Below are 12448 nucleotides of genomic sequence, written 5' to 3'. Positions count from 1 at the left end.
TATATTAAATACATAATTACATTATTTTCATATAGTAGCTGAAGCACAACACGACAGTGTATACACTATGACTAGGTTAGAAGCACCTTCTAGATAATGGCACCATTCTTGGAACGAATCTATGATTGCAAGAAGTTCTTTGTCATGGATCTTGTAGTTGATCTCGACTCCTGAAAATTTTCTAGAATAAAAAGCTATTAGATGAAATTTATCATCTGTTCCCATTTGTGACAATACGAAACCCAAAGCAAAGTCTGATGCATCTATTTCCATAAAAAATGGCTTAGAAAAATTGACGCGATACAAGATTGGTGCGAAACAAAGGTTGTCTTTAAAGCTTCAAATGCTACTTCAGAACCTGGATTCCATTGAAGTTTCTCTTTATAAGTCAAATATGTAAGTGGAGTTGCAACTTGAGGGAAGTCTTTGATGAAGATCCAATAGTAGTTGGCAAATCTTAAAAAACATTAGACATCTCTTACCATTTTTGGAATCTTCCAATCCATAATAGTTTGAACTTTCTTAGGATCCATTATAAGTCCATCATTTGAAATGATGTATCCTAAAAAATCAACTTGAGTAGTGTGAAATACATACTTTTCTATCTTGGCATAGAGTCCCGCATCTCTTAATTTTTATAATACATGACGAACATGAAGTTCATGTTCTTCTATATTCTTAGAATAGATTAAGATATCATCTAGATAATAGACAACAAAATCATCTATAAACTCTCGAAAGACATCATTCATTAGATGTTGGAATGTTGTTGGTGCATTTGTAAGTCCAAAAGGCATGACGTTGTATTCAAAATGTCCATACCTTGTTCGAAATCCAATCTTCCATTCATCTCCTTCTTTAATACGTACTAGATTATATGCTCCTAGTAGATCTATTTTTGTATAGATCTTAGCTTGATTCAATCGATTGAGTCTAAATATCAAAGATAGTAGGTACCTATTTTTGATAGTGATTTTATTGAGTCTCAATAATCAACACACATCTGCAATGATCCATCTTTTTTCTTCATAAATAAAATTGGAGCTCGTGCTGGAGATTTGGAATGGCATATAAAGTTCTTAGCCAAATTCTCTTTAATACACTCTTTGAATTCAGCCAATTCATTTCGAGATAAATTGTAGATTGGTCCAAATGGCGGTTATGCTCCTTCTTGAAGGTCAATTGAGCAATCATAGGAACGATGTTCCGGAAGAGTATTTGCATTTTTCTTCTCAAATACATCTTAAAAATCTTGATATTGGCTTGAAATGCCACTTGAAGTCTTTCTACTAGTAGAAACAAGTCTAGCATAAATGACATGAGGTGATCTTTCTTTTGTAGCATACAAGAAAGCTCTTGCACCTACAAATATAGGTTTAATTATACTAGACTTGTGACTTTCTACTTAATTAACTACGCTCTTAGTTATACTTTCAGAAAAATCAAGACTACGAGAAGTGCAATCTATTTTAGGGTTATATTTTTTTAGCCATGATAAACCTAAAATGATTGGATTAGAGAGAAATCTAATGATATTAAATATTACAAAGCTACTATGACTATTAATTGCTATTTCTATAGGAAGGATTTTATAAGAAATATCTCCTGAATACAACAGACGACCATCTATGACTTCTACATGAACAGATTTAGTTTTCTTTACTAAAATTATGCTATGTCTTTAAGCAAATTCTTCATCAAAAAAACATGCTGAAGTTTTTGAATCTAGCAAGGCAAAGACTTTGTGATGTTTAGGTCCTAAAATAACATTTATCGTAAAACATGGAGAGGGTTCTGAGAAGAGGATAGGACCTTCACTAGGCATTGTACAAGGTTCCAGCCACACGATCCCTATTGTAGCTAAAAATTCGTTTTCCAACATGTTATCTTCTTTGATCACTGTACTCCTCATTTTATGGTTGTCTCGCTTCTTTAGGCAATGTTGAGCAGTGTGCTGAGATTCTCCACAATATAAGCACAATCCTTCCTGACGATGACGAGTCTTTTCTTACTCAGTAAGAGATTTGAAATGTACCACATCAATTTACATATCCTCTACTTCCAAATATATGTATTAAAGAGATGTTGGTGTTGCCATTGAATTATAGTAACGTTGTGGTTCACTTATACAGTTTTCAGAACGGAATTCAAAAAGGCGATTGTCGTACTTCATAGCAAAGTCAATTGCTTGACTCAATGTTTGAGGATCAGGTAAGTTGAACATTAATTTTTTTACCTCATATTATAATCTGTAGAGAAATTGGCTAATAAGTGTAACATCATTCCACTTGATATCAGTTTCAAGTTGTCAAAATTGTGAAGCATATAACGTTACTAATCAATTACCTTGTCGCAAAGTACGGATTTCATTGGTTGCAACACGAATTGCATCATGTTCTCCATACATGGATCGAAACTTTGTCAAAAAGTATCTAGATTATTAAATATTGGATCTCATTGTTCAAAAAAAGATAAAAACTATGATAATACTAAATTTGAAAGAAGCGTACCAATGAATCTAACTTGCGATCCTAGAGTTGGATAGCTTTGGGGTTGAAGTTCAATCACAATTTGTAATTGATTGATAAATCCTCCAAACTTTGATCTGGTGCCATCAAACTTCTCGGGTAGGGTAATTCTTGGTTCTCTAAAACTGGAAGGGCATTCCACTATAGAAGAAAGAACATGATTTGGAGCAAATATTGAAGCAGCTCCAATCATTTTTATATCTTCACTTCCTGCCAATCTTGTTGCTCTTTGTGGTAGTAAATAGAGTTGATGCATTGCAAGCATTAACTCTCTCAATTGTGCTTGCATTTGTGCCATTGCACTCTTCATTTCAGGAAGTTCTGTCATGATAACACTTAGAAAAGAAAAGGTGTCTAATACCACTCAAGACAAATAGATAGAGGACTTGAGAACAAAGAAAATACTAAGGACAATATCAATTCAGAAGAAGATAATCCGCAACTTCTAATATGCTTGTGTCTTATCAAGAAAAAGATATAATCCACTCTTAATTAAGATTAGACAAATCTCTGATATTATAAGTGCACTCTTATCAATCTGTCAAAAAAAAGATCATGATAAAAATAAATAAACAAGTGAGACTTCTCTCAAAGAAAGATGACAAAATAGAAATAACTTGATATGTATATTAAGAAAGAAATTGGAATGGCTATTGCCAAAAGTCAAGAAAATTAGAGACCCTTGAAACTAGACTAGAAGTAAGAAAGTAGTTGACAAGAGTGAAGAAGGCTTCACTCTTGTCTCTATATATACTATCTAACTAGGGGCTACGTGGCGATGTTCTATAGGACCTCCAATATGTGTTGACTTTGTAGAATACATGCTTTGACTTACAAGACAAGTTTTTCTACGTGTGAGCCACATAGTTAGCTTGGTCTTCAAGCTAACAATATGTGTGGCACATGGCCAACTTGTTGACCATGTTTCTAATCGAAAAAGTCATATAAAGACACCTATAAAATCAAACCAGTGTCTAAGAAGCTTCTAAGAAACTTCCATAGCAAATAATATAGAATTAACTTACTTTTACTTATTTTTACATATTTATACATATAATTACTAGCTTATATGCGTATGATTGTGACAATGATTCAAGATAAGTTAAAAAATTTAATGCCAATTCTTGCATTTATTTTTATTTATTTTGAAATTTATAACTAATTTTTTACTTTCTAAAAAGCTAAATTAAAAAATAAATGGAGCTAAAAAGAAAAAAATCCAAGCAATTTTTTAAAAAAGGGGTTGATAGAGTTTTTGGGTGGTGAGATTCAAAGCTTATTCAATGCTTTCCATTGCATTTTCTCAATTATCATCCTTTTGTTTTGAAATTCTAAATCATTTTATTTTCACATAAGAAGAAGAGATGTCATGCGGGAGATTCATATGAATTTGTGGAAGGAGGATTACTGGAATTTTTGGGCAATGAAATTCAAGACTAGTTTGATAATTTCTATGCCATTTACTAGATTTTTTTTTTTTTTTTATTCTAAGAATTTGAAAGAAACTAGAACTCATTGTTAGCTTTCCAACAAGTCTTAGGATATGAAAAAAAGAGCTGTAACAAGGGAGATCTAAGCTTATTTATAGATAGGGATTTTAAAGGTAGTAACTGTAACAAGCGGCCAATTTTTTCTCCTTGATTTGGCTCTTATTTTCTCAAGATTTTATTTATGGACTTTAATAATTTGAAGTTTGTAACTTGAGTTAAGTTCAACAAGCTAAGCTTTTCTTAGATTGGATTAGTAATAAGTAAATTATAGGTATTTTAATAAGATAAAATTTAGATTTAAGATTTGAATTAGAGATTGGATACATCTTGATATAAGAAAAAAAAATAGTCTATATTTTATACTTAGCCTTTAGCTATTCTTTTATATTTGACTTTATTTGGATAATATTGTATTTTTTACAACCTACTTGGAATCAAAGACCTTGTGTTCTTCTAAAGAGGCTTACCCTCTTGACATCAGATTGACATCAATCACCACTACCACCATCGATTGTGATTGATGACTAGGAAGAATATGAAGTAGACAACATTTTGGAGCATTGCTACCTTCACCATGGCAATAGATGTTCGCAACTTTATTACTAAGTCCTATAGAAAGGTTACTTCATCCATGATGCAATATGGGAACCTATACAAAATCTCATCTATTATCAAGAAATAATTTGGAGGTACTATCAGGAGCAAAACAAAGACATTCTATATTAGTAGAGTGGAATTAATCATAATAGGGTATGGATAAGATATTCATATTATTGACATATAGAAATAGGTAGTTGAAGTTATTTTTGGAAAGTTTCTAGAAGTTTTTAGAATTGGAGGCTAAGTTAGTAGTCTATGTGGGATCTACCATAGAACATTCTAGAAGAACTTAGAATAGTTATTTTTATAGAGTCTATTATTAGAAATATTCTAAAAAGTTCCAAAATAATTAGATAAAGTATAAATAGGACTAGTTGAGGTCATTTGGATATTTAATCATGTATGGCTTTGATTTCTTTCTCTCAATAGATTTTGATTTGTATTTTTTCTATTTTTATTTATTTATTTATTTATTTATTTTGCTTTATTTTACCTTTTAAGTTCCATTTTGTTTAGTTTTGTTCAATTTTATTCTAATTTTCTCTATCCTATGTTGTAACAAGATTTATATTACTATAGATTAAAGGGGTTTTAGATCTTAGAAAGAAGGATATCTTGTTTCATCAAGGCTAACAATAAAGGTGATGAAACATGTGTATATCAACTATTTATAAAATAATGAAGTCATATATGGCAATTTTTGATTAATGGATCACACAAATTTCACTCATTTCATTGGAAGATTCTATTGCTATAGAAAATATAGAGATGTGAATCGATAGGTGTATTATCAAATTCAACAATGATATAGTTTTAAATGTTGTCAAAAAAATTCTAAATGTAGGTTGACAGTGTCTTCGCGCTATGTCTTTCAGGAAAAGTTCTTTTCTAAGTGCACCTCAACACAACCAAACTGCTGAAAGATAAAATCATATCAAATACTTATTCTACCTTTTTCATATTTATTTATGATGTTTTATTGGTTGTTGTTGTACATGAATGTTTGTGTTATTTTGTCAATCATTATTGATGATTGTGAATCATTGATAAATTATCTATTTTAGATCAATTATACAAAATGATTGAACAATTTTTTGCAAGAAAATCAAAGAGTTTCTTATATAATCTATACAAAGCAAAGGATGCTAAACAAAAAATTTATTGATGTATAGGAAGACATGGTATTGCAAGTGTATGTAAAAATATGAAAATATAGAATAAAAAAAAATTGTGACTCAATCAAATCAACGAGAAATTGCTAAATACTCAAATTAATGCAATGTTAGAATTGGCAATTACAATGAATAGAAAAACAAATGAGTATTGTGGAATCATAATACAAGACCATGACATATACATTGAAGGTTGGTTTTGGATAGTTTGCAAAATTCTTTGTTAAGTTACATGTATCAAGAAAAATATAAATAATGTAAAGAAGCAAATAGTTTTATTTATATGGTTGGAGAAAATCATAGGGACGCCACACTTCTGTTTGCAGCTGATGATGAGATTGTGAGGGCTCTTGTCGCAGCTGAAAAGCTCGAGGGGCGCGGATCCAACAGCACCGCCGAGCTTGTGTCCTAGGCTTGCCTCTGCCGCTCGCATCACATATGCAGGTTCTGTGAACGCAGCTGACTGTGATGCAATGTCGCCAAGAAAGACGACGTTGGCGGTTTTTGTTTGTATTTGTTTCTTTTTTGGTTATTTTAAAATTCTTTTAAGTTTTTTAGTTTAAAATTTGTTGGAGGGGTTTCGTTGAAGGGACCTGAGTTTGTCACAATCTGCAACGCGATCACATCGAAGAAGGTTGCAGCGTAATTTCTCACTCAGAGACCGTTGCTTGAGCCTGATGACTAGAATTGGGACACTTGTTTGTACATCATAAGTGATGAAGAGTGCTTCTGTATTGCGGCTTGTTGAGCTGCGCTGGGCTTTTCATAGTTCCTCACGCCAGCAACGGCAACTCTGGTCTTGATAATCGTTTTAAATTACCAACATGAGCTATTCTTTTACCATTTTAGTGAGTGGCAAAGGACTCCGGATTGTCTAAATTCGAGAGCAATGACAACGTCTTAGCAGATCTTGACGTTAGGATTATGTCGAACGTGTGCCAATTGACAAGCAACTTGGCATGTGGTGCTGCATGTAGGGGGACGTCGAGACTAAACATGTCCTCCACAGAAATGTGCATGTTGTGAGTAGATCGAGAGCTCCAGGGGCGATTGGCTGATGGTGGCGGTGGTGGCGGTGTCGGCAAGTCCGTGTTGTGGGGTTCTCCGCGGAGAAGCGTCCCCGAGGTCACCCAGGGAGCAGTGACAAGGTGGGTGCAGCAAGCAAGGACGGTCCTGGGCCTGGTCCTGGTTTTCGATTTGGAGTACACGTCGCAACCACAGCGCCGGCGGTGCTCCGCTGCGGAGGGCAGCAGGGGACCAAGCATCGGTTGACCAACGAAGAGCCAGAAGATTGTTGGTATGTTTGTTTGTGCGTCGGTTAGTGGGTGAGTGGGTTTGAGGGTGGAGGGGGCGGCGACCCCCCTGTCTCCCCACCAGTGCAGTGGCTTGCCTCGGCCCGCCTTCCCCTCCGCTGCCTTGGACAGCAGCCTGGTTTGAGTTGCGTGGAGGAGGGTGGGGCTGTGCGGCATTCGGGGGGCTGCAGAGAGATGAGAAGAGAAGAGAAGAGAAGAGAAGGGGCGGGAGTGGAGGTGCGGGGCGATTGACTATGGCTGCGCGATGCGCCTGTGACGTGAGGCGCTTCCTCTTCGACTTGGTCTGGTTGGTGTAGTCGGTTATCACGCTAGTCTCACACACTAGAGGTCCCCAGTTCGAACCTGGGATCAGACATCAGCATTTTCATTTTTTCATTTTTCGCTTCCCACAGCTTCTCATATCTTTTCATGTCCCCTCTCCATCACACACCACTGCCTCGTCGCCCCGGACGTCGGTTTGTTGGTTCACTCGTAATTCCACTGTCTTGCTGTCCGGGCTCACGATGCCCCAGCGCCCCACAGCCCCCACACTCACCCGCAACTTTTCCGCTCCTCACATACGCATTTGCACTCCTCTGGAACCCACAATTCTCTGCCATCACAATCGACCGACCGGCTCTTCTCCCCTCCCTCCACCTACATCCTCAAACACCACACTTTTCTCACAATTCTTCAAACTCTGGTCCATCCTTAATCCTAGCCTCTCAACCTCCATTCTCTCTTTGCAAAATCTCACAATTGTTATCCCCAATTGGTAATCCATCAATACCTTGGATTGCCCAACAAACTCTCCATTTGATCAAGTGCATGTAAGTATAAATTTAAGAACACAAGTATAAAAAGCAAAGTAACATTTAAAGATGTATTAGAAGATTTAAAGACTTGTTATAATGTAGCATTTATTTATTTTTAAGAGAGTGTTATAAAAAGTTGAAATGCATAACATGAATAATATTTGATTGTGCAACTCATCAAGAAGTTATACATATTAGAATAAAATTAGTAGAAGACTAGATTATATAAGGCAAATGTAAAATTTTAAAATTCTAAGGAAAAAAACTATCAAATGGGAGTCTTTTTATTGTGTGGATATCTTCTTCCCTTTCACATACACAAATATTTATCAATTTAATATATAAAATAAAAAAAAATAATCAATTTTGTCATGTCTACTACCCTAGCATGGATAGCTTTCAAGTTCTTGAATAGGTGTGAAATTGCAAAATCTTTTAGGTATCTCTTCTTAGAGCTTGCAGCCATCTAGTAACATTTTAAGAATAGTTAAGAATGCATAAAATGCATTATTATGAAACTACATTTTCTTATAATATTGCAAATTTAAATACTTTCATGATGATAGTGTCTTTAAATCCAAAGGCATGTTTTCAAGTTCTCACATCCATCAAGCCATAACTTCTTCAAATTTGTCATGCCTTTAAATCTAGCATGGATGGTTTTCAAGTTCTTACAATTTGCAAAACTAAGTTGTTGAAGAGATGTGAGGTTTCCATATCCTTTTGACACCTCCTCTAAGTGCAAGCAACTATCTAAGAGCAATATTTGTAAAGACAAGAATGCATTAAATGCATCACTATCAAACTTCACTTTCTTACAATGTTGCAAATCTAAATACTCTAATGATGATAATATCTTCAAATCCAAAGACGTGTCTTTAAAGTTCTTTTATCCATTAAGCTATAACTTCTTCAAATTTGTCATGCCAATGAAGTTAGCATTTATTTTTTTAATATTTTTTGTAATTTGATAGATGAAGATATTTTAAGTTTTGACAAGCATTGTGAATTTTATTTAAATTCCAACATTCTTGTAGGTTTATTATTGTTATTGAAGACATGAGATATATATATATATATATATATATATATATATTTATATATATATTTTTATTACTATTTATTAATTTTGTACAATTTTTTACAAACAATTATTTTAAGGATTATGTATTAGCAAGTAGATTTGTAATGTCTTTTAAAATTTTGTAACCTTCAAGCTTAAAAATCTTTAATGAAATATTTATTCTCCATAAATATTTAATTTTTTTAGCATAGTAAAAAATTTTAAGCTTAAATTTTTAGGTACATCATATTAGACATGTTAATAGAAAATTTGTTTAAAAGTATTAAATTAATTAGTTATAGAACAATAATATTTTGAATGTTTTTACAACATGTAATGTTAGAAATTAGTTTTATATTTTTATGTAATATTGTTATAGTGTTGGCTGCAAAAAATTGAATTCTTAGCTACCTTAGTTTATGAGTAGATTTTATATATAAGCATATCATTTAGTAAAACTTAAAATTTAAAAATTTCTAAACTTAAATTTTATATTATTACATGGCTTCAATTATTTTTACAACTTGTAAAATAAAGATTCTTTATGTCAAAATCATCTTATAGCACAAAATACACAATTTGTTATTATTTATGAATAAATTTGTGCAAATATATATTAGCATATTTTACCAACATAATTTTTATGAATAGAATTCTATTGTAACATATACACAATAACATTAGATAATTTAATGGTTTTGGCATCATACTATTTGTATTTGATAATTAATCACTTTCATTCCATCTCCGAATTCCATCAAAAATAATTCTAAAAATTCTTTGAGCCATATCACAAAGCAAATCATAAATACTTATGAATCCAAAAAAATCTACTTTGATGAAAAAATACATCTATATATATATATATATATATATATATATTTTATATAAATAAAAATTATATCATTAACTTATTATTATGAACATCTATTTATTGGAATTATTACATAAATAATATAAATATATAAAAGTAAGTAAAATTAGATTAACTACATAATATCTTCTAAAGAAGTTTCTTAAAAGGTTTATAGATGGTACTTTGACTTTACATGTGTTTTTAGTTGATTGGTAGGATAGAAACTTAATCAACAAATTAACCACGTACCACATGTATTTGTAGCTTGTAAAACAAGCTAATTATGTGGTGCCCATATAGAAAAACTTATCTTACAAGTTAAAATATATATTGTACAAAGTCAATAGGTTTTGGAGATTCTATAGAACGTTACCACGTAGCTCATAGGTGGATAGTGTATATAAAAACAAGAGTGAAGTCTTTTTCACTCTCATTAATTTTTTTCTTGTTTTTGATTTAATTTCAAGAGTTTTTAGTTTTTTTTTATCTTTTAATAATACTGATTTTAGTATTTTTTAACATATATATATATATATATATATATATATATGTTTTTTTTTTTCATATTTCTTTGAGAAAGTCTCACTTATTTATTTGTTTTCATCAAGTTTTTGACTTGACAAATTAATCAGAGTATACTTACAATATCAAAGCTTTGTCTTTTTTAGATTAAAAGTAGTTATTCTTTTTTCTTCATAAGATATAAGCATATTAAAAGTTGTGGATTATCCTCTTATAAATTGATATTTTTTTAAGATTTTCTTTCTTCTCAAATTCTTTCTTTTACTTGTCTTGAGTGATATTAGACATTTATTTTTCTCTAAGTATTATTATAATGGAGCTTGTCAAAATGAAGAGTGCAAGAGTACAAATGCAAGAATAATTGAAGAAGTTAATACTTACAATGCATCAACTCAATTTACCACCACAAAAAAGAACAAAAATGGCAAAAAGTGAAGATATAAAGATGATTGAAGTTGCTTCAACATCTACACCAAATCATGTCTCTTTTCTTATGGTGGAATACTATTCAAGTATTAGAGAACCAAGAATTACCTTCTTTGAGAAGTTTGATGGTACAAGATCAAGGTTTTGAGGATTCATTAATCAAGTACAACTAACAATTGAACTTCAACTCTAAAGCTATCTAACTCCATGATCATAAGTCAAGTTTATTAAAACACTACTTTTTAGTTTTTTTTTGTAATGGTTTTTATCTTTTCTTAAACAACATGATCTAATATTAGATAATTTAGAAGATTTCTTGGCAAAGTTTCAATCTATGTATGAAGAATATGATGCAATTTATGTTGTAAAAAATAAGATCTATATTTTGCAACAAGAAAATCAATTTTTATCATTATATGCTTTATAATTTTGATAACTTATAATTAATATTAAGTAAAATGATACTGCATTTTTTAGCCAATTTTTTTTATAAATTATAATATGAAGTAAAGAAATTGATGCTCAATTTATTTGATCCTCAAACATTGAATCAAACAATTGATTTTGTTGTAAAGTGTAATGATCAATTTTTTGAATTTCAATCTAAGAATTGCATAAATAAGCTACAATATTATTATAATTCAATGGCAATACCAATGTCTTCTCAACATATACCTTTGAAAGTAGAGGATATATAAATTGATTTAATACATTTCAAACCTCTTATTGAGTAAAAAAAGACTTGTCATTACTAAAAAGAATTATGTTTATATTATAGAGAATCAAAGCACACTACTCAACATTGTCCAAAGAAGCAACACAATGATAACATGAGAAGTATGATTATCAAAAAAGATAATATGTTAAGAAAAGAGTTTGTTCAGCTATAATAGGGACCGTGCAATTAGAACCTTATAAAATACCTAATGAAGGTCCTATTCTCCCCTCAAAACCTTCTCTTTGTTTTATAATAGATATTAGTTTAAAACCTAAATATCACAAAGGCTCTGCCTTGCTAAATTTGAGAGCCTTAGCTCTTTTTATCCTTTTTTTTAATAAAGAGTTTGTTAAAAGACATAACATATTCTTAGTAAAGAAAGTAAAACTTATTTATGTAGAAGTCATAGATAATCATTTGTTGTTCTTTAGAAAAAATTATTCATAAAATATTTCCTCTAAAAGTAGTAATTAATGGTCATAATAGCTTTGTGATATTTAATATCATTAGATTTCTTTCTAATCCAATCATTTTAGATTTATCATAGTTAAAAAAGTATAATACTTGAATAGATTGAAATTCTTATAATCTTGATTTTTTTGAAAGTATAACTAAGAGTGTAGTTAATTAAATAAAAATTTATAAGTCTAGTACAACCAAATGAATATTTGTAGATATAAGAGATTTTTTGCATGTTGCAAAAAAATGATCACCTTATATTATTTATGCCATACTTGTTTTTAATAGAGAAAAGACTTCAAATGGCATTCTTAGTTAATATTAAGATTTTAAAGATGTATTTGAGAAGAAGAATGTAAATACTCTTTTAGACCATTGTCCTTATGATTGTTCAATTGACCTTGAAGAAGGAACTCAATTACAATTTGAACCAATCTATAGTTTATTATAAAATGAATTGGCTGAATTCAAGGAGTATATCGAAGAAAATTTGACTAAAAACTTCAT

General features: G+C 31.2%; 1 non-coding gene across 1 annotated transcript; it reads left to right on the top strand.

Annotated features, from left to right (window-relative positions):
* The first annotated feature begins 7384 nt into the window (after positions 1-7384).
* On the top strand, positions 7385-7458 carry TRNAV-CAC (transfer RNA valine (anticodon CAC)). Its single transcript has one exon. It is a non-coding gene; the product is annotated as a tRNA-Val (tRNA).
* Positions 7459-12448: the final 4990 nt, after the last annotated feature.

This window comes from Physcomitrium patens, chromosome 21 (assembly GCF_059467195.1).
Source record: "Physcomitrium patens ecotype Gransden chromosome 21, ASM5946719v1, whole genome shotgun sequence".
Lineage (NCBI taxonomy): Eukaryota > Viridiplantae > Streptophyta > Bryopsida > Funariales > Funariaceae > Physcomitrium > Physcomitrium patens.
This window is presented reverse-complemented; position numbering and strand designations above follow the sequence as displayed.